Source organism: Dendrobates tinctorius, unplaced genomic scaffold (assembly GCF_039654945.1).
Source record: "Dendrobates tinctorius isolate UK_male_01 unplaced genomic scaffold, ASM3965494v1 ptg000011l, whole genome shotgun sequence".
Classification (NCBI taxonomy): domain Eukaryota; kingdom Metazoa; phylum Chordata; class Amphibia; order Anura; family Dendrobatidae; genus Dendrobates; species Dendrobates tinctorius.
In genome coordinates, this window is record NW_027361679.1 from 119,182,978 (window position 1) to 119,208,147 (window position 25,170).

Genomic DNA, 25,170 nt, shown 5'->3' on the forward strand with positions numbered 1-25,170 from the left:
CACGCTTCCGTCAACGGCCATTCTAAGATGAATATGCATGCCCTCGTCAGATCGCAGCCGCTAAGCAGCTTGAGGCTGGGCCAGTACCAGCATGGGAGACTGGCTGGGAATCCCTCGTTCTGTTGACATTTTGTACGTTTTATTTCCAAGCTTGCCCTTCCGAGTTTATCCTTCTTGAAAAGAACGTCAGAGATGGCACGCTTCCGTCAACGGCCATTCTAAGCTGAATATGCATGCCCTCGTCAGATCGCAGCCGCTAAGCAGCTTGAGGCCGGGCCAGTACCGGCATGGGAGACTGGCTGGGAATCCCTGGTCCTGTTGACATTTTGTACGTTTTATTTCCAAGCTTGCCCTTCCGAGTTTATCCTTCTTGAAAAGAACGTCAGAGATTGCACACTTCCGTCAATGGCCATTCTAAGCTAAATATGCATGCCCTCGTCAGATCGCAGCTGCTAAGCAGCCTGAGGCCGGGCCAGTACCGGCATGGGAGACTGGCTGGGAATCCCTGGTCCTGTTAACATTTTGTACGTTTTATTTCCAAGCTTGCCCTTCCGAGTTTATCCTTCTTGAAAAAAACGTCAGAGATGGCACACTTCCGTCAACGGCCATTCTAAGCTGAATATGCATGCCCTCGTCAGATCGCAGCTGCTAAGCAGCTTGAGGCCGGGCCAGTACCGGCATGGGAGACTGGCTGGGAATCCCTGGTCCTGTTGACATTTTGTACGTTTTATTTCCAAGCTTGCCCTTCCGAGTTTATCCTTCTTGAAAAGAACGTCAGAGATGGCACACTTCCGTCAATGGCCCTTCTAAGCTGAATATGCATGCCCTCATCAGATCGCAGCCGCTAAGCAGCCGGAGGCCGGGCCAGTACCGGCATGGGAGACTGGCTGGGAATCCCTGGTCCTGTTGACATTTTGTACGTTTTTTTTCCAAGCTTGCCCTTCCGAGTTTATCCTTCTTGAAAAAAACGTCAGAGATGGCACGCTTCTGTCAACGGCCATTCTAAGCTGAATATGCCTGCCCTCGTCAGATCGCAGCCACTAAGCAGCTTGAGGCCGGGCCAGTACCGGCATGGGAGACTGGCTGGGAATCCCTGGTCCTGTTGACATTTTGTACGTTTTTTTTCCAAGCTTGCCCTTCCGAGTTTATCCTTCTTGAAAAGAACGTCAGAGATGGCACGCGTCCGTCAACGGCCATTCTAAGCTGAATATGCATTCCCTCGTCACATCGCAGCCGCTAAGCAGCTTGAGGCCGGGCCAGTACCGGCATAGGAGACTGGCTGGGAATCCCTGGTCCTGTTGACATTTTGTACATTTTTTTTCCAAGCTTGCCCTTCCGAGTTTATCCTTCTTGAAAAGAACGTCAGAGATGACACGCTTCCGTCAACGGCCATTCTAAGCTGAATATGCATGCCCTCGTCAGATCGCAGCCGCTAAGCAGCTTGAGGCCGGGCCAGTACCGGCATGGGAGACTGGCTGGGAATCCCTGGTCCTGTTGACATTTTGTACGTTTTATTTCCAAGCTTGCCCTTCCGAGTTTATCCTTCTTGAAAAGAACGTCAGAGATGGCACGCTTCCGTCAACGGCCATTCTAAGCTGAATATGCATGCCCTCGTCAGATCGCAGCCGCTAAGCAGCTTGAGGCCGGGCCAGTACCGGCATGGGAGACTGGCTGGGAATCCCTGGTCCTGTTGACATTTTGTATGTTTTTTTTCCAAGCTTGCCCTTCCGAGTTTATCCTTCTTGAAAAGAACGTCAGAGATGGCACGCGTCCGTCAACGGCCATTCTAAGCTGAATATGCATTCCCTCGTCACATCGCAGCAGCTAAGCAGCTTCAAGCCGGGCCAGTACCGGCATAGGAGACTGGCTGGGAATCCCTGGTCCTGTTGACATTTTTTACATTTTTTTTCCAAGCTTGCCCTTCCGAGTTTATCCTTCTTGAAAAGAACGTCAGAGATGGCACGCTTCCGTCAACGGCCATTCTAAGATGAATATGCATGCCCTCGTCAGATCGCAGCCGCTAAGCAGCTTGAGGCCGGGCCAGTACCAGCATGGGAGACTGGCTGGGAATCCCTGGTCCTGTTGACATTTTGTACGTTTTATTTCCAAGCTTGCCCTTCCGAGTTTATCCTTCTTGAAAAGAACGTCAGAGATGGCACGCTTCCGTCAACGGCCATTCTAAGCTGAATATGCATGCCCTCGTCACATCGCAGCAGCTTGAGGCCGGGCCAGTACCGGCATGGGAGACTGGCTGGGAATCCCTGGTCCTGTTGACATTTTGTACGTTTTATTTCCAAGCTTACCCTTCCGAGTTTATCCTTCTTGAAAAGAACGTCAGAGAGGGCACGCTCCTGTCAACGGCCATTCTAAGCTGAATATGCATGCCCTTGTCAGATTGCAGCTGCTAAGCAGCTTGAGGCTGGGCCAGTACCGGCATGGGAGACTGGCTGGGAATCCCTGGTCCTGTTAACATTTTGTATGTTTTATTTCCAAGCTTGCCCTTCCGAGTTTATCCTTCTTGAAAAAAACGTCAGAGATGGCACGCTTCTGTCAACGGCCATTCTAAGCTGAATATGCATGCCCTCGTCAGATTGCAGCCGCTAAGCAGCTTGAGGCCGGGCCAGTACCGGCATGGGAGACTGGCTGGGAATCCCTGGTCCTGTTGACATTTTGTACGTTTTATTTCCAAGCTTGCCCTTCCGAGTTTATCCTTCTTGAAAAGAACGTCAGAGATGGCACACTTCCGTTAATGGCCATTCTAAGCTGAATATGCATGCCCTTGTCAGATTGCAGCCGCTAAGCAGCTTGAGGCTGGGCCAGTACTGGCATGGGAGACTGGCTGGGAATCCCTGGTCGTGTTGACATTTTGTACGTTTTTTTTCCAAGCTTGCCCTTCCGAGTTTATCCTTCTTGAAAAGAACGTCAGAGATGGCACACTTCCGTCAATGGCCATTCTAAGCTGAATATGCATGCCCTTGTCAGATCGCAGCAGCTTGAGGCCGGGCCAGTACCGGCATGGGAGACTGGCTGGGAATCCCTGGTCCTGTTGACATTTTGTACGTTTTATTTCCAAGCTTGCCCTTCCGAGTTTATCCTTCTTGAAAAGAACGTCAGAGATTGCACACTTCCGTCAATGGCCATTCTAAGCTAAATATGCATGCCCTCGTCAGATCGCAGCTGCTAAGCAGCCTGAGGCCGGGCCAGTACCGGCATGGAAGACTGGCTGGGAATCCCTGGTCCTGTTGACATTTTGTACGTTTTTTTTCCAAGCTTGCCCTACCGAGTTTATCCTTCTTGAAAAAAACGTCAGAGATGGCACGCTTCCGTCAACGGCCATTCTAAGCTGAATATGCCTGCCCTCGTCAGATCGCAGCCGCTAAGCAGCTTGAGGCCGGGGCAGTACTGGCATGGGAGACTGGCTGGGAATCCCTGGTCCTGTTGACATTTTGTACGTTTTTTTCCAAGCTTGCCCTTCCGAGTTTATTCTTCTTGAAAAAAACGTCAGAGATGGCACGCTTCCGTCAACGGCCATTCTAAGCTGAATATGCATGCCCTCGTCAGATCGCAGCCGCTAAGCAGCTTGAGGCCGGGCCAGTACCGGCATGGGAGACTGGCTGGGAATCCCTGGTCCTGTTGACATTTTGTACGTTTTATTTCCAAGCTTGCCCTTCCGAGTTTATCCTTCTTGAAAAGAACGTCAGAGATGGCACGCTTCTGTCAACGGCCATTCTAAGCTGAATATGCCTGCCCTCGTCAGATCGCAGCCACTAAGCAGCTTGAGGCCGGGCCAGTACCGGCATGGTAGACTGGCTGGGAATCCCTGGTCCTGTTGACATTTTGTACGTTTTTTTTCCAAGCTTGCCCTTCCGAGTTTATCCTTCTTGAAAAGAACGTCAGAGATGGCACGCGTCCGTCAACGGCCATTCTAAGCTGAATATGCATTCCCTCGTCACATCGCAGCCGCTAAGCAGCTTGAAGCCGGGCCAGTACCGGCATAGGAGACTGGCTGGGAATCCCTGGTCCTGTTGACATTTTGTACATTTTTTTTCCAAGCTTGCCCTTCCGAGTTTATCCTTCTTGAAAAGAACGTCAGAGATGGCACGCTTCCATCAACGGGCATTCTAAGATGAATATGCATGCCCTCGTCAGATCGCAGCCGCTAAGCAGCTTGAGGCTGGGCCAGTACCAGCATGGGAGACTGGCTGGGAATCCCTGGTCCTGTTGACATTTTGTACGTTTTATTTCCAAGCTTGCCCTTCCGAGTTTATCCTTCTTGAAAAGAACGTCAGAGATGGCACGCTTCCGTCAACGGCCATTCTAAGCTGAATATGCATGCCCTCGTCAGATCGCAGCCGCTAAGCAGCTTGAGGCCGGGCCAGTACCGGCATGGGAGACTGGCTGGGAATCCCTGGTCCTGTTGACATTTTGTACGTTTTATTTCCAAGCTTGCCCTTCCGAGTTTATCCTTCTTGAAAAGAACGTCAGAGATTGCACACTTCCGTCAATGGCCATTCTAAGCTAAATATGCATGCCCTCGTCAGATCGCAGCTGCTAAGCAGCCTGAGGCCGGGCCAGTACCGGCATGGGAGACTGGCTGGGAATCCCTGGTCCTGTTAACATTTTGTACGTTTTATTTCCAAGCTTGCCCTTCCGAGTTTATCCTTCTTGAAAAAAACGTCAGAGATGGCACACTTCTGTCAACGGCCATTCTAAGCTGAATATGCATGCCCTCGTCAGATCGCAGCTGCTAAGCAGCTTGAGGCCGGGCCAGTACCGGCATGGGAGACTGGCTGGGAATCCCTGGTCCTGTTGACATTTTGTACGTTTTATTTCCAAGCTTGCCCTTCCGAGTTTATCCTTCTTGAAAAGAACGTCAGAGATGGCACACTTCCGTCAATGGCCCTTCTAAGCTGAATATGCATGCCCTCATCAGATCGCAGCCGCTAAGCAGCCGGAGGCCGGGCCAGTACCGGCATGGGAGACTGGCTGGGAATCCCTGGTCCTGTTGACATTTTGTACGTTTTTTTTCCAAGCTTGCCCTTCCGAGTTTATCCTTCTTGAAAAAAACGTCAGAGATGGCATGCTTCTGTCAACGGCCATTCTAAGCTGAATATGCCTGCCCTTGTCAGATCGCAGCCACTGAGCAGCTTGAGGCCGGGCCAGTACCGGCATGGGAGACTGGCTGGGAATCCCTGGTCCTGTTGACATTTTGTACGTTTTTTTTCCAAGCTTGCCCTTCCGAGTTTATCCTTCTTGAAAAGAACGTCAGAGATGGCACGCGTCCGTCAACGGCCATTCTAAGCTGAATATGCATTCCCTCGTCACATCGCAGCCGCTAAGCAGCTTGAGGCCGGGCCAGTACCGGCATAGGAGACTGGCTGGGAATCCCTGGTCCTGTTGACATTTTGTACATTTTTTTTCCAAGCTTGCCCTTCCGAGTTTATCCTTCTTGAAAAGAACATCAGAGATGACACGCTTCCGTCAACGGCCATTCTAAGCTGAATATGCATGCCCTCGTCAGATCGCAGCCGCTAAGCAGCTTGAGGCCGGGGCAGTACTGGCATGGGAGACTGGCTGGGAATCCCTGGTCCTGTTGACATTTTGTACGTTTTTTTCCAAGCTTGCCCTTCCGAGTTTATTCTTCTTGAAAAAAACGTCAGAGATGGCACGCTTCCGTCAACGGCCATTCTAAGCTGAATATGCATGCCCTCGTCAGATCGCAGCCGCTAAGCAGCTTGAGGCCGGGCCAGTACCGGCATGGGAGACTGGCTGGGAATCCCTGGTCCTGTTGACATTTTGTACGTTTTATTTCCAAGCTTGCCCTTCCGAGTTTATCCTTCTTGAAAAGAACGTCAGAGATGGCACGCTTCTGTCAACGGCCATTTTAAGCTGAATATGCATTCCCTCGTCAGATCGCAGCCGCTAAGCAGCTTGAGGCCGGGCCAGTACCGGCATGGGAGACTGGCTGGGAATCCCTGGTCCTGTTGACATTTTGAATGTTTTTTTTCCAAGCTTGCCCTTCCGAGTTTATCCTTCTTGAAAAGAACGTCAGAGATGGCACACTTCCGTCAACGGCCATTCTAAGCTGAATATGCATGCCCTCGTCAGATCGCAGCAGCTTGAGGCCGGGCCAGTACCGGCATGGGAGACTGGCTGGGAATCCCTGGTCCTGTTGACATTTTGTACGTTTTATTTCCAAGCTTGCCCTTCCGAGTTTATCCTTCTTGAAAAAAACGTCAGAGATGGCACACTTCCGTCAACGGCCATTCTAAGCTGAATATGCATGCCCTCGTCAGATCGCAGCTGCTAAGCAGCTTGAGGCCGGGCCAGTGCCGGCATGGGAGACTGGCTGGGAATCCCTGGTCCTGTTGACATTTTGTACGTTTTTTTTCCAAGCTTGCCCTTCCGAGTTTATCCTTCTTGAAAAGAACGTCAGAGATGGCACGCTTCCGTCAACGGCCATTCTAAGCTGAATATGCATGCCCTCGTCAGATCGCAGCAGCTTGAGGCCGGGCCAGTACCAGCATGGGAGACTGGCTGGGAATCCCTGGTCCTGTTGACATTTTGTACGTTTTATTTCCAAGCTTGCCCTTCCGAGTTTATCCTTCTTGAAAAGAACGTCAGAGATGGCACACTTCCGTCAATGGCCCTTCTAAGCTGAATATGCATGCCCTCATCAGATCGCAGCCGCTAAGCAGCCAGAGGCCGGGCCAGTACCGGCATGGGAGACTGGCTGGGAATCCCTGGTCCTGTTGACATTTTGTACGTTTTTTTTCCAAGCTTGCCCTTCCGAGTTTATCCTTCTTGAAAAAAACGTCAGAGATGGCACGCTTCTGTCAACGGCCATTCTAAGCTGAATATGCCTGCCCTCGTCAGATCGCAGCCACTAAGCAGCTTGAGGCCGGGCCAGTACCGGCATGGGAGACTGGCTGGGAATCCCTGGTCCTGTTGACATTTTGTACGTTTTTTTTCCAAGCTTGCCCTTCCGAGTTTATCCTTCTTGAAAAGAACGTCAGAGATGGCACGCGTCCGTCAACGGCCATTCTAAGCTGAATATGCATTCCCTCGTCACATCGCAGCCGCTAAGCAGCTTGAAGCCGGGCCAGTACCGGCATAGGAGACTGGCTGGGAATCCCTGGTCCTGTTGACATTTTGTACATTTTTTTTCCAAGCTTGCCCTTCCGAGTTTATCCTTCTTGAAAAGAACGTCAGAGATGGCACGCTTCCGTCAACGGCCATTCTAAGATGAATATGCATGCCCTCGTCAGATCGCAGCCGCTAAGCAGCTTGAGGCTGGGCCAGTACCAGCATGGGAGACTGGCTGGGAATCCCTCGTCCTGTTGACATTTTGTACGTTTTATTTCCAAGCTTGCCCTTCCGAGTTTATCCTTCTTGAAAAGAACGTCAGAGATGGCACGCTTCCGTCAACGGCCATTCTAAGCTGAATATGCATGCCCTCGTCAGATCGCAGCCGCTAAGCAGCTTGAGGCCGGGCCAGTACCGGCATGGGAGACTGGCTGGGAATCCCTGGTCCTGTTGACATTTTGTACGTTTTATTTCCAAGCTTGCCCTTCCGAGTTTATCCTTCTTGAAAAGAACGTCAGAGATTGCACACTTCCGTCAATGGCCATTCTAAGCTAAATATGCATGCCCTCGTCAGATCGCAGCTGCTAAGCAGCCTGAGGCCGGGCCAGTACCGGCATGGGAGACTGGCTGGGAATCCCTGGTCCTGTTAACATTTTGTACGTTTTATTTCCAAGCTTGCCCTTCCGAGTTTATCCTTCTTGAAAAAAACGTCAGAGATGGCACACTTCCGTCAACGGCCATTCTAAGCTGAATATGCATGCCCTCGTCAGATCGCAGCTGCTAAGCAGCTTGAGGCCGGGCCAGTACCGGCATGGGAGACTGGCTGGGAATCCCTGGTCCTGTTGACATTTTGTACGTTTTATTTCCAAGCTTGCCCTTCCGAGTTTATCCTTCTTGAAAAGAACGTCAGAGATGGCACACTTCCGTCAATGTCCCTTCTAAGCTGAATATGCATGCCCTCATCAGATCGCAGCCGCTAAGCAGCCGGAGGCCGGGCCAGTACCGGCATGGGAGACTGGCTGGGAATCCCTGGTCCTGTTGACATTTTGTACGTTTTTTTTCCAAGCTTGCCCTTCCGAGTTTATCCTTCTTGAAAAAAACGTCAGAGATGGCACGCTTCTGTCAACGGCCATTCTAAGCTGAATATGCCTGCCCTCGTCAGATCGCAGCCACTAAGCAGCTTGAGGCCGGGCCAGTACCGGCATGGGAGACTGGCTGGGAATCCCTGGTCCTGTTGACCTTTTGTACGTTTTTTTTCCAAGCTTGCCCTTCCGAGTTTATCCTTCTTGAAAAGAACGTCAGAGATGGCACGCGTCCGTCAACGGCCATTCTAAGCTGAATATGCATTCCCTCGTCAGATCGCAGCCGCTAAGCAGCTTGAGGCCGGGCCAGTACCGGCATGGGAGACTGGCTGGGAATCCCTGGTCCTGTTAACATTTTGTATGTTTTTTTTCCAAGCTTGCCCTTCCGAGTTTATCCTTCTTGAAAAGAACGTCAGAGATGGCACGCGTCCGTCAACGGCCATTCTAAGCTGAATATGCATTCCCTCGTCACATCGCAGCTGCTAAGCAGCTTGAAGCCGGGCCAGTACCGGCATAGGAGACTGGCTGGGAATCCCTGGTCCTGTTGACATTTTGTACATTTTTTTTCCAAGCTTGCCCTTCCGAGTTTATCCTTCTTGAAAAGAACGTCAGAGATGGCACGCTTCCGTCAACGGCCATTCTAAGCTGAATATGCATTCCCTCGTCACATCGCAGCCGCTAAGCAGCTTGAGGCCGGGCCAGTACCGGCATAGGAGACTGGCTGGGAATCCCTGGTCCTGTTGACATTTTGTACGTTTTTTTTCCAAGCTTGCCCTTCCGAGTTTATCCTTCTTGAAAAAAACGTCAGAGATGGCACGCTTCTGTCAACGGCCATTCTAAGCTGAATATGCCTGCCCTCGTCAGATCGCAGCCACTAAGCAGCTTGAGGCCGGGCCAGTACCGGCATGGGAGACTGGCTGGGAATCCCTGGTCCTGTTGACATTTTGTACGTTTTTTTTCCAAGCTTGCCCTTCCGAGTTTATCCTTCTTGAAAAGAACGTCAGAGATGGCACGCGTCCGTCAACGGCCATTCTAAGCTGAATATGCATTCCCTCGTCACATCGCAGCCGCTAAGCAGCTTGAGGCCGGGCCAGTACCGGCATAGGAGACTGGCTGGGAATCCCTGGTCCTGTTGACATTTTGTACATTTTTTTTCCAAGCTTGCCCTTCCGAGTTTATCCTTCTTGAAAAGAACGTCAGAGATGACACGCTTCCGTCAACGGCCATTCTAAGCTGAATATGCATGCCCTCGTCAGATCGCAGCCGCTAAGCAGCTTGAGGCCGGGCCAGTACCGGCATGGGAGACTGGCTGGGAATCCCTGGTCCTGTTGACATTTTGTACGTTTTATTTCCAAGCTTGCCCTTCCGAGTTTATCCTTCTTGAAAAGAACGTCAGAGATGGCACGCTTCCGTCAACGGCCATTCTAAGCTGAATATGCATGCCCTCGTCAGATCGCAGCCGCTAAGCAGCTTGAGGCCGGGCCAGTACCGGCATGGGAGACTGGCTGGGAATCCCTGGTCCTGTTGACATTTTGTATGTTTTTTTTCCAAGCTTGCCCTTCCGAGTTTATCCTTCTTGAAAAGAACGTCAGAGATGGCACGCGTCCGTCAACGGCCATTCTAAGCTGAATATGCATTCCCTCGTCACATCGCAGCCGCTAAGCAGCTTGAAGCCGGGCCAGTACCGGCATAGGAGACTGGCTGGGAATCCCTGGTCCTGTTGACATTTTGTACATTTTTTTTCCAAGCTTGCCCTTCCGAGTTTATCCTTCTTGAAAAGAACGTCAGAGATGGCACGCTTCCGTCAACGGCCATTCTAAGATGAATATGCATGCCCTCGTCAGATCGCAGCCGCTAAGCAGCTTGAGGCCGGGCCAGTACCAGCATGGGAGACTGGCTGGGAATCCCTGGTCCTGTTGACATTTTGTACGTTTTATTTCCAAGCTTGCCCTTCCGAGTTTATCCTTCTTGAAAAGAACGTCAGAGATGGCACGCTTCCGTCAACGGCCATTCTAAGCTGAATATGCATGCCCTCGTCAGATCGCAGCCGCTAAGCAGCTTGAGGCCGGGCCAGTACCGGCATGGGAGACTGGCTGGGAATCCCTGGTCCTGTTGACATTTTGTACGTTTTTTTTCCAAGCTTGCCCTTCCGAGTTTATCCTTCTTGAAAAGAACGTCAGAGATGGCACGCTTCCGTCAACGGCCATTCTAAGCTGAATATGCATGCCCTCGTCACATCGCAGCAGCTTGAGGCCGGGCCAGTACCGGCATGGGAGACTGGCTGGGAATCCCTGGTCCTGTTGACATTTTGTACGTTTTATTTCCAAGCTTGCCCTTCCGAGTTTATCCTTCTTGAAAAGAACGTCAGAGATGGCACGCTTCTGTCAACGGCCATTCTAAGCTGAATATGCATTCCCTCGTCAGATCGCAGCCGCTAAGCAGCTTGAGGCCGGGCCAGTAACGGCATGGGAGACTGGCTGGGAATCCCTGGTCCTGTTGACATTTTGAATGTTTTTTTTCCAAGCTTGCCCTTCCGAGTTTATCCTTCTTGAAAAGAACGTCAGAGATGGCACGCTTCCGTCAACGGCCATTCTAAGCTGAATATGCATGCCCTCGTCAGATCGCAGCAGCTTGAGGCCGGGCCAGTACCGGCATGGGAGACTGGCTGGGAATCCCTGGTCCTGTTGACATTTTGTACGTTTTATTTCCAAGCTTGCCCTTCCGAGTTTATCCTTCTTGAAAAAAACGTCAGAGATGGCACGCTTCCGTCAACGGCCATTCTAAGCTGAATATGCATGCCCTCGTCAGATCGCAGCCGCTAAGCAGCTTGAGGCTGGGCCAGTACCGGCATGGGAGACTGGCTGGGAATCCCTGGTCCTGTTGACATTTTGTACGTTTTTTTTCCAAGCTTGCCCTTCCGAGTTTATCCTTCTTGAAAAAAACGTCAGAGATGGCACGCTTCCGTCAACGGCCATTCTAAGCTGAATATGCATGCCCTCGTCAGATCGCAGCTGCTAAGCAGCTTGAGGCCGGGCCAGTGCCGGCATGGGAGACTGGCTGGGAATCCCTGGTCCTGTTGACATTTTGTACGTTTTTTTTCCAAGCTTGCCCTTCCGAGTTTATCCTTCTTGAAAAGAACGTCAGAGATGGCACGCTTCCGTCAACGGCCATTCTAAGCTGAATATGCATGCCCTCGTCAGATCGCAGCAGCTTGAGGCCGGGCCAGTACCAGCATGGGAGACTGGCTGGGAATCCCTGGTCCTGTTGACATTTTGTACGTTTTATTTCCAAGCTTGCCCTTCCGAGTTTATCCTTCTTGAAAAGAACGTCAGAGATGGCACACTTCCGTCAATGGCCCTTCTAAGCTGAATATGCATGCCCTCATCAGATCGCAGCTGCTAAGCAGCCAGAGGCCGGGCCAGTACCGGCATGGGAGACTGGCTGGGAATCCCTGGTCCTGTTGACATTTTGTACGTTTTTTTTCCAAGCTTGCCCTTCCGAGTTTATCCTTCTTGAAAAAAACGTCAGAGATGGCACGCTTCTGTCAACGGCCATTCTAAGCTGAATATGCCTGCCCTCGTCAGATCGCAGCCACTAAGCAGCTTGAGGCCGGGCCAGTACCGGCATGGGAGACTGGCTGGGAATCCCTGGTCCTGTTGACATTTTGTACGTTTTATTTCCAAGCTTGCCCTTCCGAGTTTATCCTTCTTGAAAAGAACGTCAGAGATTGCACACTTCCGTCAATGGCCATTCTAAGCTAAATATGCATGCCCTCGTCAGATCGCAGCTGCTAAGCAGCCTGAGGCCGGGCCAGTACCGGCATGGGAGACTGACTGGGAATCCCTGGTCCTGTTAACATTTTGTACGTTTTATTTCCAAGCTTGCCCTTCCGAGTTTATCCTTCTTGAAAAAAACGTCAGAGATGGCACACTTCCGTCAACGGCCATTCTAAGCTGAATATGCATGCCCTCGTCAGATCGCAGCTGCTAAGCAGCTTGAGGCCGGGCCAGTACCAGCATGGGAGACTGGCTGGGAATCCCTGGTCCTGTTGACATTTTGTACGTTTTATTTCCAAGCTTGCCCTTCCGAGTTTATCCTTCTTGAAAAGAACGTCAGAGATGGCACACTTCCGTCAATGGCCCTTCTAAGCTGAATATGCATGCCCTCATCAGATCGCAGCCGCTAAGCAGCCGGAGGCCGGGCCAGTACCGGCATGGGAGACTGGCTGGGAATCCCTGGTCCTGTTGACATTTTGTACGTTTTTTTTCCAAGCTTGCCCTTCCGAGTTTATCCTTCTTGAAAAAAACGTCAGAGATGGCACGCTTCTGTCAACGGCCATTCTAAGCTGAATATGCCTGCCCTCGTCAGATCGCAGCCACTAAGCAGCTTGAGGCCGGGCCAGTACCGGCATGGGAGACTGGCTGGGAATCCCTGGTCCTGTTGACATTTTGTACGTTTTTTTTCCAAGCTTGCCCTTCCGAGTTTATCCTTCTTGAAAAGAACGTCAGAGATGGCACGCGTCCGTCAACGGCCATTCTAAGCTGAATATGCATTCCCTCGTCACATCGCAGCCGCTAAGCAGCTTGAGGCCGGGCCAGTACCGGCATAGGAGACTGGCTGGGAATCCCTGGTCCTGTTGACATTTTGTACATTTTTTTTCCAAGCTTGCCCTTCCGAGTTTATCCTTCTTGAAAAGAACGTCAGAGATGACACGCTTCCGTCAACGGCCATTCTAAGCTGAATATGCATGCCCTCGTCAGATCGCAGCCGCTAAGCAGCTTGAGGCCGGGCCAGTACCGGCATGGGAGACTGGCTGGGAATCCCTGGTCCTGTTGACATTTTGTACGTTTTATTTCCAAGCTTGCCCTTCCGAGTTTATCCTTCTTGAAAAGAACGTCAGAGATGGCACGCTTCCGTCAACGGCCATTCTAAGCTGAATATGCATGCCCTCGTCAGATCGCAGCCGCTAAGCAGCTTGAGGCCGGGCCAGTACCGGCATGGGAGACTGGCTGGGAATCCCTGGTCCTGTTGACATTTTGTATGTTTTTTTTCCAAGCTTGCCCTTCCGAGTTTATCCTTCTTGAAAAGAACGTCAGAGATGGCACGCGTCCGTCAACGGCCATTCTAAGCTGAATATGCATTCCCTCGTCACATCGCAGCCGCTAAGCAGCTTGAAGCCGGGCCAGTACCGGCATAGGAGACTGGCTGGGAATCCCTCGTCCTGTTGACATTTTGTACATTTTTTTTCCAAGCTTGCCCTTCCGAGTTTATCCTTCTTGAAAAGAACGTCAGAGATGGCACGCTTCCGTCAACGGCCATTCTAAGCTGAATATGCATTCCCTCGTCACATCGCAGCCGCTAAGCAGCTTGAGGCCGGGCCAGTACCGGCATAGGAGACTGGCTGGGAATCCCTGGTCCTGTTGACATTTTGTACGTTTTTTTTCCAAGCTTGCCCTTCCGAGTTTATCCTTCTTGAAAAAAACGTCAGAGATGGCACGCTTCTGTCAACGGCCATTCTAAGCTGAATATGCCTGCCCTCGTCAGATCGCAGCCACTAAGCAGCTTGAGGCCGGGCCAGTACCGGCATGGGAGACTGGCTGGGAATCCCTGGTCCTGTTGACATTTTGTACGTTTTTTTTTCCAAGCTTGCCCTTCCGAGTTTATCCTTCTTGAAAAGAACGTCAGAGATGGCACGCGTCCGTCAACGGCCATTCTAAGCTGAATATGCATTCCCTCGTCACATCGCAGCCGCTAAGCAGCTTGAGGCCGGGCCAGTACCGGCATAGGAGACTGGCTGGGAATCCCTGGTCCTGTTGACATTTTGTACATTTTTTTTCCAAGCTTGCCCTTCCGAGTTTATCCTTCTTGAAAAGAACGTCAGAGATTACACGCTTCCGTCAACGGCCATTCTAAGCTGAATATGCATGCCCTCGTCAGATCGCAGCCGCTAAGCAGCTTGAGGCCGGGCCAGTACCGGCATGGGAGACTGGCTGGGAATCCCTGGTCCTGTTGACATTTTGTACGTTTTATTTCCAAGCTTGCCCTTCCGAGTTTATCCTTCTTGAAAAGAACGTCAGAGATGGCACGCTTCCGTCAACGGCCATTCTAAGCTGAATATGCATGCCCTCGTCAGATCGCAGCCGCTAAGCAGCTTGAGGCCGGGCCAGTACCGGCATGGGAGACTGGCTGGGAATCCCTGGTCCTGTTGACATTTTGTATGTTTTTTTTCCAAGCTTGCCCTTCCGAGTTTATCCTTCTTGAAAAGAACGTCAGAGATGGCACGCGTCCGTCAACGGCCATTCTAAGCTGAATATGCATTCCCTCGTCACATCGCAGCCGCTAAGCAGCTTGAAGCCGGGCCAGTACCGGCATAGGAGACTGGCTGGGAATCCCTGGTCCTGTTGACATTTTGTACATTTTTTTTCCAAGCTTGCCCTTCCGAGTTTATCCTTCTTGAAAAGAACGTCAGAGATGGCACGCTTCCGTCAACGGCCATTCTAAGATGAATATGCATGCCCTCGTCAGATCGCAGCCGCTAAGCAGCTTGAGGCCGGGCCAGTACCAGCATGGGAGACTGGCTGGGAATCCCTGGTCCTGTTGACATTTTGTACGTTTTATTTCCAAGCTTGCCCTTCCGAGTTTATCCTTCTTGAAAAGAACGTCAGAGATGGCACGCTTCCGTCAACGGCCATTCTAAGCTGAATATGCATGCCCTCGTCACATCGCAGCCGCTAAGCAGCTTGAGGCCGGGCCAGTACCGGCATGGGAGACTGGCTGGGAATCCCTGGTCCTGTTGACATTTTGTACGTTTTTTTTCCAAGCTTGCCCTTCCGAGTTTATCCTTCTTGAAAAGAACGTCAGAGATGGCACGCTTCCGTCAACGGCCATTCTAAGCTGAATATGCATGCCCTCGTCACATCGCAGCAGCTTGAGGCCGGGCCAGTACCGGCATGGGAGACTGGCTGGGAATCCCTGGTCCTGTTGACATTTTGTACGTTTTATTTCCAAGCTTGCCCTTCCGAGTTTATCCTTCTTGAAAAGAACGTCAGAGATGGCACGCTTCTGTCAACGGCCATTCTAAGCTGAATATGCATTCCCTCGTCAGATCGCAGCCGCTAAGCAGCTTGAGGCCGGGCCAGTAACGGCATGGGAGACTGGCTGGGAATCCCTGGTCCTGTTGACATTTTGAATGTTTTTTTTCCAAGCTTGCCCTTCCGAGTTTATCCTTCTTGAAAAGAACGTCAGAGATGGCACGCTTCCGTCAACGGCCATTCTAAGCTGAATATGCATGCCCTCGTCAGATCGCAGCAGCTTGAGGCCGGGCCAGTACCGGCATGGGAGACTGGCTGGGAATCCCTGGTCCTGTTGACATTTTGTACGTTTTATTTCCAAGCTTGCCCTTCCGAGTTTATCCTTCTTGAAAAAAACGTCAGAGATGGCACGCTTCCGTCAACGGCCATTCTAAGCTGAATATGCATGCCCTCGTCAGATCGCAGCCGCTAAGCAGCTTGAGGCTGGGCCAGTACCGGCATGGGAGACTGGCTGGGAATCCCTGGTCCTGTTGACATTTTGTACGTTTTTTTTCCAAGCTTGCCCTTCCGAGTTTATCCTTCTTGAAAAAAACGTCAGAGATGGCACGCTTCCGTCAACGGCCATTCTAAGCTGAATATGCATGCCCTCGTCAGATCGCAGCTGCTAAGCAGCTTGAGGCCGGGCCAGTGCCGGCATGGGAGACTGGCTGGGAATCCCTGGTCCTGTTGACATTTTGTACGTTTTTTTTCCAAGCTTGCCCTTCCGAGTTTATCCTTCTTGAAAAGAACGTCAGAGATGGCACGCTTCCGTCAACGGCCATTCTAAGCTGAATATGCATGCCCTCGTCAGATCGCAGCAGCTTGAGGCCGGGCCAGTACCAGCATGGGAGACTGGCTGGGAATCCCTGGTCCTGTTGACATTTTGTACGTTTTATTTCCAAGCTTGCCCTTCCGAGTTTATCCTTCTTGAAAAGAACGTCAGAGATGGCACACTTCCGTCAATGGCCCTTCTAAGCTGAATATGCATTCCCTCATCAGATCGCAGCCGCTAAGCAGCCAGAGGCCGGGCCAGTACCGGCATGGGAGACTGGCTGGGAATCCCTGGTCCTGTTGACATTTTGTACGTTTTTTTTCCAAGCTTGCCCTTCCGAGTTTATCCTTCTTGAAAAAAACGTCAGAGATGGCACGCTTCTGTCAACGGCCATTCTAAGCTGAATATGCCTGCCCTCGTCAGATCGCAGCCACTAAGCAGCTTGAGGCCGGGCCAGTACCGGCATGGGAGACTGGCTGGGAATCCCTGGTCCTGTTGACATTTTGTACGTTTTTTTTCCAAGCTTGCCCTTCCGAGTTTATCCTTCTTGAAAAGAACGTCAGAGATGGCACGCGTCCGTCAACGGCCATTCTAAGCTGAATATGCATTCCCTCGTCACATCGCAGCCGCTAAGCAGCTTGAAGCCGGGCCAGTACCGGCATAGGAGACTGGCTGGGAATCCCTGGTCCTGTTGACATTTTGTACATTTTTTTTCCAAGCTTGCCCTTCCGAGTTTATCCTTCTTGAAAAGAACGTCAGAGATGGCACGCTTCCGTCAACGGCCATTCTAAGATGAATATGCATGCCCTCGTCAGATCGCAGCCGCTAAGCAGCTTGAGGCTGGGCCAGTACCAGCATGGGAGACTGGCTGGGAATCCCTGGTCCTGTTGACATTTTGTACGTTTTATTTCCAAGCTTGCCCTTCCGAGTTTATCCTTCTTGAAAAGAACGTCAGAGATGGCACGCTTCCGTCAACGGCCATTCTAAGCTGAATATGCATGCCCTCGTCAGATCGCAGCCGCTAAGCAGCTTGAGGCCGGGCCAGTACCGGCATGGGAGACTGGCTGGGAATCCCTGGTCCTGTTGACATTTTGTACGTTTTATTTCCAAGCTTGCCCTTCCGAGTTTATCCTTCTTGAAAAGAACGTCAGAGATTGCACACTTCCGTCAATGGCCATTCTAAGCTAAATATGCATGCCCTCGTCAGATCGCAGCTGCTAAGCAGCCTGAGGCCGGGCCAGTACCGGCATGGGAGACTGGCTGGGAATCCCTGGTCCTGTTAACATTTTGTACGTTTTATTTCCAAGCTTGCCCTTCCGAGTTTATCCTTCTTGAAAAAAACGTCAGAGATGGCACACTTCCGTCAACGGCCATTCTAAGCTGAATATGCATGCCCTCGTCAGATCGCAGCTGCTAAGCAGCTTGAGGCCGGGCCAGTACCGGCATGGGAGACTGGCTGGGAATCCCTGGTCCTGTTGACATTTTGTACGTTTTATTTCCAAGCTTGCCCTTCCGAGTTTATCCTTCTTGAAAAGAACGTCAGAGATGGCACACTTCCGTCAATGGCCCTTCTAAGCTGAATATGCATGCCCTCATCAGATCGCAGCCGCTAAGCAGCCGGAGGCCGGGCCAGTACCGGCATGGGAGACTGGCTGGGAATCCCTGGTCCTGTTGACATTTTGTACGTTTTTTTTCCAAGCTTGCCCTTCCGAGTTTATCCTTCTTGAAAAAAACGTCAGAGATGGCACGCTTCTGTCAACGGCCATTCTAAGCTGAATATGCCTGCCCTCGTCAGAGCGCAGCCACTAAGCAGCTTGAGGCCGGGCCAGTACCGGCATGGGAGACTGGCTGGGAATCCCTGGTCCTGTTGACATTTTGTACGTTTTTTTTCCAAGCTTGCCCTTCCGAGTTTATCCTTCTTGAAAAGAACATCAGAGATGGCACGCGTCCGTCAACGGCCATTCTAAGCTGAATATGCATTCCCTCGTCACATCGCAGCCGCTAAGCAGCTTGAGGCCGGGCCAGTACCGGCATAGGAGACTGGCTGGGAATCCCTGGTCCTGTTGACATTTTGTACATTTTTTTTCCAAGCTTGCCCTTCCGAGTTTATCCTTCTTGAAAAGAACGTCAGAGATGAAACGCTTCTGTCAACGGCCATTCTAAGCTGAATATGCATGCCCTCGTCAGATCGCAGCCGCTAAGCAGCTTGAGGCCGGGCCAGTACCGGCATGGGAGACTGGCTGGGAATCCCTGGTCCTGTTGACATTTTGTACGTTTTATTTCCAAGCTTGCCCTTCCGAGTTTATCCTTCTTGAAAAGAACGTCAGAGATGGCACGCTTCCGTCAACGGCCATTCTAAGCTGAATATGCATGCCCTCGTCAGATCGCAGCCGCTAAGCAGCTTGAGGCCGGGCCAGTACCGGCATGGGAGACTGGCTGGGAATCCCTGGTCCTGTTGACATTTTGTATGTTTTTTTTCCAAGCTTGCCCTTCCGAGTTTATCCTTCTTGAAAAGAACGTCAGAGATGGCACGCGTCCGTCAACGGCCATTCTAAGCTGAATATGCATTCCCTCGTCACATCGCAGCCGCTAAGCAGCTTGAAGCCGGGCCAGTACCGGCATAGGAGACTGGCTGGGAATCCCTGGTCCTGTTGACATTTTGTACATTTTTTTTCCAAGCTTGCCCTTCCGAGTTTATCCTTCTTGAAAAGAACGTCAGAGATGGCACGCTTCCGTCAACGGCCATTCTAAGATGAATATGCATGCCCTCGTCAGATCGCAGCCGCTAAGCAGCTTGAGGCCGGGCCAGTACCAGCATGGGAGACTGGCTGGGAATCCCTGGTCCTGTTGACATTTTGTACGTTTTATTTCCAAGCTTGCCCTTCCGAGTTTATCCTTCTTGAAAAGAACGTCAGAGATGGCACGCTTCCGTCAACGGCCATTCTAAGCTGAATATGCATGCCCTCGTCAGATCGCAGCCGCTAAGCAGCTTGAGGCCGGGCCAGTACCGGCATGGGAGACTGGCTGGGAATCCCTGGTCCTGTTGACATTTTGTACGTTTTTTTTCCAAGCTTGCCCTTCCGAGTTTATCCTTCTTGAAAAGAACGTCAGAGATGGCACGCTTCCGTCAACGGCCATTCTAAGCTGAATATGCATGCCCTCGTCACATCGCAGCAGCTTGAGGCCGGGCCAGTACCGGCATGGGAGACTGGCTGGGAATCCCTGGTCCTGTTGACATTTTGTACGTTTTATTTCCAAGCTTGCCCTTCCGAGTTTATCCTTCTTGAAAAGAACGTCAGAGATGGCACGCTCCTGTCAACGGCCATTCTAAGCTGAATATGCATGCCCTTGTCAGATTGCAGCTGCTAAGCAGCTTGAGGCCGGGCCAGTACCGGCATGGGAGACTGGCTGGGAATCCCTGGTCCTGTTAACATTTTGTATGTTTTATTTCCAAGCTTGCCCTTCCGAGTTTATCCTTCTTGAAAAAAACATCAGAGATGGCACGCTTCTGTCAACGGCCATTCTAAGCTGAATATGCATGCCCTCGTCAGATTGCAGCCGCTAAGCAGCTTGAGGCCGGGCCAGTACCGGCATGGGAGACTGGCTGGGAATCCCTGGTCCTGTTGACATTTTGTACGTTTTATTTCCAAGCTTGCCCTTCCGAGTTTATCCTTCTTGAAAAGAACGTCAGAGATGGCACACTTCCGTCAATGGCCATTCTAAGCTGAATATGCATGCCCTTGTCAGATTGCAGCCGCTAAGCAGCTTGAGGCTGGGCCAGTACTGGCATGGGAGACTGGCTGGGAATCCCTGGTCGTGTTGACATTTTGTACGTTTTTTTTCCAAGCTTGCCCTTCCGAGTTTATCCTTCTTGAAAAGAACGTCAGAGATGGCACACTTCCGTCAATGGCCATTCTAAGCTGAATATGCATGCCCTTGTCAGATCGCAGCAGCTTGAGGCCGGGCCAGTACCGGCATGGGAGACTGGCTGGGAATCCCTGGTCCTGTTGACATTTTGTACGTTTTATTTCCAAGCTTGCCCTTCCGAGTTTATCCTTCTTGAAAAGAACGTCAGAGATTGCACACTTCCGTCAATGGCCATTCTAAGCTAAATATGCATGCCCTCGTCAGATCGCAGCTGCTAAGCAGCCTGAGGCCGGGCCAGTACCGGCATGGAAGACTGGCTGGGAATCCCTGGTCCTGTTGACATTTTGTACGTTTTTTTTCCAAGCTTGCCCTACCGAGTTTATCCTTCTTGAAAAAAACGTCAGAGATGGCACGCTTCCGTCAACGGCCATTCTAAGCTGAATATGCCTGCCCTCGTCAGATCGCAGCCGCTAAGCAGCTTGAGGCCGGGGCAGTACTGGCATGGGAGACTGGCTGGGAATCCCTGGTCCTGTTGACATTTTGTACGTTTTTTTCCAAGCTTGCCCTTCCGAGTTTATTCTTCTTGAAAAAAACGTCAGAGATGGCATGCTTCCGTCAACGGCCATTCTAAGCTGAATATGCATGCCCTCGTCAGATCGCAGCCGCTAAGCAGCTTGAGGCCGGGCCAGTACCGGCATGGGAGACTGGCTGGGAATCCCTGGTCCTGTTGACATTTTGTACGTTTTATTTCCAAGCTTGCCCTTCCGAGTTTATCCTTCTTGAAAAGAACGTCAGAGATGGCACGCTTCTGTCAACGGCCATTCTAAGCTGAATATGCATTCCCTCGTCAGATCGCAGCCGCTAAGCAGCTTGAGGCCGGGCCAGTACCGGCATGGGAGACTGGCTGGGAATCCCTGGTCCTGTTGACATTTTGAATGTTTTTTTTCCAAGCTTGCCCTTCCGAGTTTATCCTTCTTGAAAAGAACGTCAGAGATGGCACGCTTCCGTCAACGGCCATTCTAAGCTGAATATGCATGCCCTCGTCAGATCGCAGCAGCTTGAGGCCGGGCCAGTACCGGCATGGGAGACTGGCTGGGAATCCCTGGTCCTGTTGACATTTTGTACGTTTTATTTCCAAGCTTGCCCTTCCGAGTTTATCCTTCTTGAAAAAAACGTCAGAGATGGCACGCTTCCGTCAACGGCCATTCTAAGCTGAATATGCATGCCCTCGTCAGATCGCAGCCGCTAAGCAGCTTGAGGCTGGGCCAGTACCGGCATGGGAGACTGGCTGGGAATCCCTGGTCCTGTTGACATTTTGTACGTTTTTTTTCCAAGCTTGCCCTTCCGAGTTTATCCTTTTTGAAAAAAACGTCAGAGATGGCACGCTTCCGTCAACGGCCATTCTAAGCTGAATATGCATGCCCTCGTCAGATCGCAGCTGCTAAGCAGCTTGAGGCCGGGCCAGTGCCGGCATGGGAGACTGGCTGGGAATCCCTGGTCCTGTTGACATTTTGTACGTTTTTTTTCCAAGCTTGCCCTTCCGAGTTTATCCTTCTTGAAAAGAACGTCAGAGATGGCACGCTTCCGTCAACGGCCATTCTAAGCTGAATATGCATGCCCTCGTCAGATCGCAGCAGCTTGAGGCCGGGCCAGTACCAGCATGGGAGACTGGCTGGGAATCCCTGGTCCTGTTGACATTTTGTACGTTTTATTTCCAAGCTTGCCCTTCCGAGTTTATCCTTCTTGAAAAGAACGTCAGAGATGGCACACTTCCGTCAATGGCCCTTCTAAGCTGAATATGCATGCCCTCATCAGATCGCAGCCGCTAAGCAGCCAGAGGCCGGGCCAGTACCGGCATGGGAGACTGGCTGGGAATCCCTGGTCCTGTTGACATTTTGTACGTTTTTTTTCCAAGCTTGCCCTTCCGAGTTTATCCTTCTTGAAAAAAACGTCAGAGATGGCACGCTTCTGTCAACGGCCATTCTAAGCTGAATATGCCTGCCCTCGTCAGATCGCAGCCACTAAGCAGCTTGAGGCCGGGCCAGTACCGGCATGGGAGACTGGCTGGGAATCCCTGGTCCTGTTGACATTTTGTACGTTTTTTTTCCAAGCTTGCCCTTCCGAGTTTATCCTTCTTGAAAAGAACGTCAGAGATGGCACGCGTCCGTCAACGGCCATTCTAAGCTGAATATGCATTCCCTCGTCACATCGCAGCCGCTAAGCAGCTTGAAGCCGGGCCAGTACCGGCATAGGAGACTGGCTGGGAATCCCTGGTCCTGTTGACATTTTGTACATTTTTTTTCCAAGCTTGCCCTTCCGAGTTTATCCTTCTTGAAAAGAACGTCAGAGATGGCACGCTTCCGTCAACGGCCATTCTAAGATGAATATGCATGCCCTCGTCAGATCGCAGCCGCTAAGCAGCTTGAGGCTGGGCCAGTACCAGCATGGGAGACTGACTGGGAATCCCTGGTCCTGTTGACATTTTGTACGTTTTATTTCCAAGCTTGCCCTTCCGAGTTTATCCTTCTTGAAAAGAACGTCAGAGATGGCACGCTTCCGTCAACGGCCATTCTAAGCTGAATATGCATGCCCTCGTCAGATCGCAGCCGCTAAGCAGCTTGAGGCCGGGCCAGTACTGGCATGGGAGACTGGCTGGGAATCCCTGGTCCTGTTGACATTTTGTACGTTTTATTTCCAAGCTTGCCCTTCCGAGTTTATCCTTCTTGAAAAGAACGTCAGAGATTGCACACTTCCGTCAATGGCCATTCTAAGCTAAATATGCATGCCCTCGTCAGATCGCAGCTGCTAAGCAGCCTGAGGCCGGGCCAGTACCGGCATGGGAGACTGGCTGGGAATCCCTGGTCCTGTTAACATTTTGTACGTTTTATTTCCAAGCTTGCCCTTCCGAGTTTATCCTTCTTGAAAAAAACGTCAGAGATGGCACACTTCCGTCAACGGCCATTCTAAGCTGAATATGCATGCCCTCGTCAGATCGCAGCTGCTAAGCAGCTTGAGGCCGGGCCAGTACCGGCATGGGAGACTGGCTGGGAATCCCTGGTCCTGTTGACATTTTGTACGTTTTATTTCCAAGCTTGCCCTTCCGAGTTTATCCTTCTTGAAAAGAACGTCAGAGATGGCACACTTCCGTCAATGGCCCTTCTAAGCTGAATATGCATGCCCTCATCAGATCGCAGCCGCTAAGCAGCCGGAGGCCGGGCCAGTACCGGCATGGGAGACTGGCTGGGAATCCCTGGTCCTGTTGACATTTTGTACGTTTTTTTTCCAAGCTTGCCCTTCCGAGTTTATCCTTCTTGAAAAAAACGTCAGAGATGGCACGCTTCTGTCAACGGCCATTCTAAGCTGAATATGCCTGCCCTCGTCAGATCGCAGCCACTAAGCAGCTTGAGGCCGGGCCAGTACCGGCATGGGAGACTGGCTGGGAATCCCTGGTCCTGTTGACATTTTGTACGTTTTTTTTCCAAGCTTGCCCTTCCGAGTTTATCCTTCTTGAAAAGAACGTCAGAGATGGCACGCGTCCGTCAACGGCCATTCTAAGCTCAATATGCATTCCCTCGTCACATCGCAGCCGCTAAGCAGCTTGAGGCCAGGCCAGTACCGGCATAGGAGACTGGCTGGGAATCCCTGGTCCTGTTGACATTTTGTACATTTTTTTTCCAAGCTTGCCCTTCCGAGTTTATCCTTCTTGAAAAGAACGTCAGAGATGACACGCTTCTGTCAACGGCCATTCTAAGCTGAATATGCATGCCCTCGTCAGATCGCAGCCGCTAAGCAGCTTGAGGCCGGGCCAGTACCGGCATGGGAGACTGGCTGGGAATCCCTGGTCCTGTTGACATTTTGTACGTTTTATTTCCAAGCTTGCCCTTCCGAGTTTATCCTTCTTGAAAAGAACGTCAGAGATGGCACGCTTCCGTCAACGGCCATTCTAAGCTGAATATGCATGCCCTCGTCAGATCGCAGCCGCTAAGCAGCTTGAGGCCGGGCCAGTACCGGCATGGGAGACTGGCTGGGAATCCCTGGTCCTGTAGACATTTTGTATGTTTTTTTTCCAAGCTTGCCCTTCCGAGTTTATCCTTCTTGAAAAGAACGTCAGAGATGGCACGCGTCCGTCAACGGCCATTCTAAGCTGAATATGCATTCCCTCGTCACATCGCAGCCGCTAAGCAGCTTGAAGCCGGGCCAGTACCGGCATAGGAGACTGGCTGGGAATCCCTGGTCCTGTTGACATTTTGTATGTTTTTTTTCCAAGCTTGCCCTTCCGAGTTTATCCTTCTTGAAAAGAACGTCAGAGATGGCACGCTTCCGTCAACGGCCATTCTAAGATGAATATGCATGCCCTCGTCAGATCGCAGCCGCTAAGCAGCTTGAGGCCGGGCCAGTACCAGCATGGGAGACTGGCTGGGAATCCCTGGTCCTGTTGACATTTTGTACGTTTTATTTCCAAGCTTGCCCTTCCGAGTTTATCCTTCTTGAAAAGAACGTCAGAGATGGCACGCTTCCGTCAACGGCCATTCTAAGCTGAATATGCATGCCCTCGTCAGATCGCAGCCGCTAAGCAGCTTGAGGCCGGGCCAGTACCGGCATGGGAGACTGGCTGGGAATCCCTGGTCCTGTTGACATTTTGTACGTTTTTTTTCCAAGCTTGCCCTTCCGAGTTTATCCTTCTTGAAAAGAACGTCAGAGATGGCACGCTTCCGTCAACGGCCATTCTAAGCTGAATATGCATGCCCTCGTCACATCGCAGCAGCTTGAGGCCGGGCCAGTACCGGCATGGGAGACTGGCTGGGAATCCCTGGTCCTGTTGACATTTTGTACGTTTTATTTCCAAGCTTGCCCTTCCGAGTTTATCCTTCTTGAAAAGAACGTCAGAGAGGGCACGCTCCTGTCAACGGCGATTCTAAGCTGAATATGCATGCCCTTGTCAGATTGCAGCTGCTAAGCAGCTTGAGGCCGGGCCAGTACCGGCATGGGAGACTGGCTGGGAATCCCTGGTCCTGTTAACATTTTGTATGTTTTATTTCCAAGCTTGCCCTTCCGAGTTTATCCTTCTTGAAAAAAACGTCAGAGATGGCACGCTTCTGTCAACGGCCATTCTAAGCTGAATATGCATGCCCTCGTCAGATTGCAGCCGCTAAGCAGCTTGAGGCCGGGCCAGTACCGGCATGGGAGACTGGCTGGGAATCCCTGGTCCTGTTGACATTTTGTACGTTTTTTTTCCAAGCTTGCCCTTCCGAGTTTATCCTTCTTGAAAAGAACGTCAGAGATGGCACGCGTC

The 25,170-nt window shown here is 51.4% G+C and overlaps 43 pseudogenes; all 43 read left to right on the top strand.

Moving 5' to 3' along the window:
- The first annotated feature begins 205 nt into the window (after positions 1-205).
- LOC141052968 (5S ribosomal RNA) lies at positions 206-324 on the top strand (annotated as a pseudogene).
- A 273-nt stretch (positions 325-597) lies between these two features.
- Positions 598-716, top strand: LOC141055781 (5S ribosomal RNA; annotated as a pseudogene).
- Positions 717-989: 273 nt separating this feature from the next.
- On the top strand, positions 990-1,108 carry LOC141057114 (5S ribosomal RNA; annotated as a pseudogene).
- A 273-nt stretch (positions 1,109-1,381) lies between these two features.
- LOC141052976 (5S ribosomal RNA) lies at positions 1,382-1,500 on the top strand (annotated as a pseudogene).
- Positions 1,501-1,577: 77 nt separating this feature from the next.
- LOC141052983 (5S ribosomal RNA) lies at positions 1,578-1,696 on the top strand (annotated as a pseudogene).
- A 1,629-nt stretch (positions 1,697-3,325) lies between these two features.
- Positions 3,326-3,444, top strand: LOC141058330 (5S ribosomal RNA; annotated as a pseudogene).
- Positions 3,445-3,520: 76 nt separating this feature from the next.
- LOC141052991 (5S ribosomal RNA) lies at positions 3,521-3,639 on the top strand (annotated as a pseudogene).
- A 77-nt stretch (positions 3,640-3,716) lies between these two features.
- On the top strand, positions 3,717-3,835 carry LOC141058951 (5S ribosomal RNA; annotated as a pseudogene).
- A 469-nt stretch (positions 3,836-4,304) lies between these two features.
- Positions 4,305-4,423, top strand: LOC141052998 (5S ribosomal RNA; annotated as a pseudogene).
- Positions 4,424-4,696: 273 nt separating this feature from the next.
- LOC141055788 (5S ribosomal RNA) lies at positions 4,697-4,815 on the top strand (annotated as a pseudogene).
- Positions 4,816-5,480: 665 nt separating this feature from the next.
- LOC141058686 (5S ribosomal RNA) lies at positions 5,481-5,599 on the top strand (annotated as a pseudogene).
- Positions 5,600-5,675: 76 nt separating this feature from the next.
- LOC141053006 (5S ribosomal RNA) lies at positions 5,676-5,794 on the top strand (annotated as a pseudogene).
- Positions 5,795-6,835: 1,041 nt separating this feature from the next.
- Positions 6,836-6,954, top strand: LOC141057116 (5S ribosomal RNA; annotated as a pseudogene).
- A 469-nt stretch (positions 6,955-7,423) lies between these two features.
- On the top strand, positions 7,424-7,542 carry LOC141053010 (5S ribosomal RNA; annotated as a pseudogene).
- Positions 7,543-7,815: 273 nt separating this feature from the next.
- Positions 7,816-7,934, top strand: LOC141055792 (5S ribosomal RNA; annotated as a pseudogene).
- Positions 7,935-8,207: 273 nt separating this feature from the next.
- LOC141051801 (5S ribosomal RNA) lies at positions 8,208-8,326 on the top strand (annotated as a pseudogene).
- A 665-nt stretch (positions 8,327-8,991) lies between these two features.
- On the top strand, positions 8,992-9,110 carry LOC141057130 (5S ribosomal RNA; annotated as a pseudogene).
- A 273-nt stretch (positions 9,111-9,383) lies between these two features.
- Positions 9,384-9,502, top strand: LOC141053014 (5S ribosomal RNA; annotated as a pseudogene).
- Positions 9,503-9,579: 77 nt separating this feature from the next.
- LOC141053018 (5S ribosomal RNA) lies at positions 9,580-9,698 on the top strand (annotated as a pseudogene).
- Positions 9,699-10,167: 469 nt separating this feature from the next.
- Positions 10,168-10,286, top strand: LOC141053031 (5S ribosomal RNA; annotated as a pseudogene).
- A 1,425-nt stretch (positions 10,287-11,711) lies between these two features.
- On the top strand, positions 11,712-11,830 carry LOC141057138 (5S ribosomal RNA; annotated as a pseudogene).
- A 273-nt stretch (positions 11,831-12,103) lies between these two features.
- Positions 12,104-12,222, top strand: LOC141055439 (5S ribosomal RNA; annotated as a pseudogene).
- Positions 12,223-12,495: 273 nt separating this feature from the next.
- Positions 12,496-12,614, top strand: LOC141057145 (5S ribosomal RNA; annotated as a pseudogene).
- A 273-nt stretch (positions 12,615-12,887) lies between these two features.
- LOC141053038 (5S ribosomal RNA) lies at positions 12,888-13,006 on the top strand (annotated as a pseudogene).
- A 77-nt stretch (positions 13,007-13,083) lies between these two features.
- LOC141053046 (5S ribosomal RNA) lies at positions 13,084-13,202 on the top strand (annotated as a pseudogene).
- A 469-nt stretch (positions 13,203-13,671) lies between these two features.
- On the top strand, positions 13,672-13,790 carry LOC141057153 (5S ribosomal RNA; annotated as a pseudogene).
- A 274-nt stretch (positions 13,791-14,064) lies between these two features.
- Positions 14,065-14,183, top strand: LOC141053050 (5S ribosomal RNA; annotated as a pseudogene).
- Positions 14,184-14,260: 77 nt separating this feature from the next.
- LOC141053056 (5S ribosomal RNA) lies at positions 14,261-14,379 on the top strand (annotated as a pseudogene).
- A 2,013-nt stretch (positions 14,380-16,392) lies between these two features.
- Positions 16,393-16,511, top strand: LOC141057161 (5S ribosomal RNA; annotated as a pseudogene).
- Positions 16,512-16,980: 469 nt separating this feature from the next.
- Positions 16,981-17,099, top strand: LOC141053066 (5S ribosomal RNA; annotated as a pseudogene).
- Positions 17,100-17,372: 273 nt separating this feature from the next.
- LOC141055796 (5S ribosomal RNA) lies at positions 17,373-17,491 on the top strand (annotated as a pseudogene).
- A 273-nt stretch (positions 17,492-17,764) lies between these two features.
- Positions 17,765-17,883, top strand: LOC141058570 (5S ribosomal RNA; annotated as a pseudogene).
- A 273-nt stretch (positions 17,884-18,156) lies between these two features.
- Positions 18,157-18,275, top strand: LOC141053073 (5S ribosomal RNA; annotated as a pseudogene).
- A 77-nt stretch (positions 18,276-18,352) lies between these two features.
- On the top strand, positions 18,353-18,471 carry LOC141053081 (5S ribosomal RNA; annotated as a pseudogene).
- A 469-nt stretch (positions 18,472-18,940) lies between these two features.
- On the top strand, positions 18,941-19,059 carry LOC141053087 (5S ribosomal RNA; annotated as a pseudogene).
- Positions 19,060-20,296: 1,237 nt separating this feature from the next.
- Positions 20,297-20,415, top strand: LOC141058387 (5S ribosomal RNA; annotated as a pseudogene).
- A 76-nt stretch (positions 20,416-20,491) lies between these two features.
- Positions 20,492-20,610, top strand: LOC141053091 (5S ribosomal RNA; annotated as a pseudogene).
- A 1,237-nt stretch (positions 20,611-21,847) lies between these two features.
- On the top strand, positions 21,848-21,966 carry LOC141057168 (5S ribosomal RNA; annotated as a pseudogene).
- A 469-nt stretch (positions 21,967-22,435) lies between these two features.
- Positions 22,436-22,554, top strand: LOC141059258 (5S ribosomal RNA; annotated as a pseudogene).
- Positions 22,555-22,827: 273 nt separating this feature from the next.
- On the top strand, positions 22,828-22,946 carry LOC141055802 (5S ribosomal RNA; annotated as a pseudogene).
- Positions 22,947-23,219: 273 nt separating this feature from the next.
- LOC141057176 (5S ribosomal RNA) lies at positions 23,220-23,338 on the top strand (annotated as a pseudogene).
- Positions 23,339-23,611: 273 nt separating this feature from the next.
- LOC141053101 (5S ribosomal RNA) lies at positions 23,612-23,730 on the top strand (annotated as a pseudogene).
- A 665-nt stretch (positions 23,731-24,395) lies between these two features.
- Positions 24,396-24,514, top strand: LOC141053105 (5S ribosomal RNA; annotated as a pseudogene).
- The last annotated feature ends 656 nt before the right edge of the window (positions 24,515-25,170 follow it).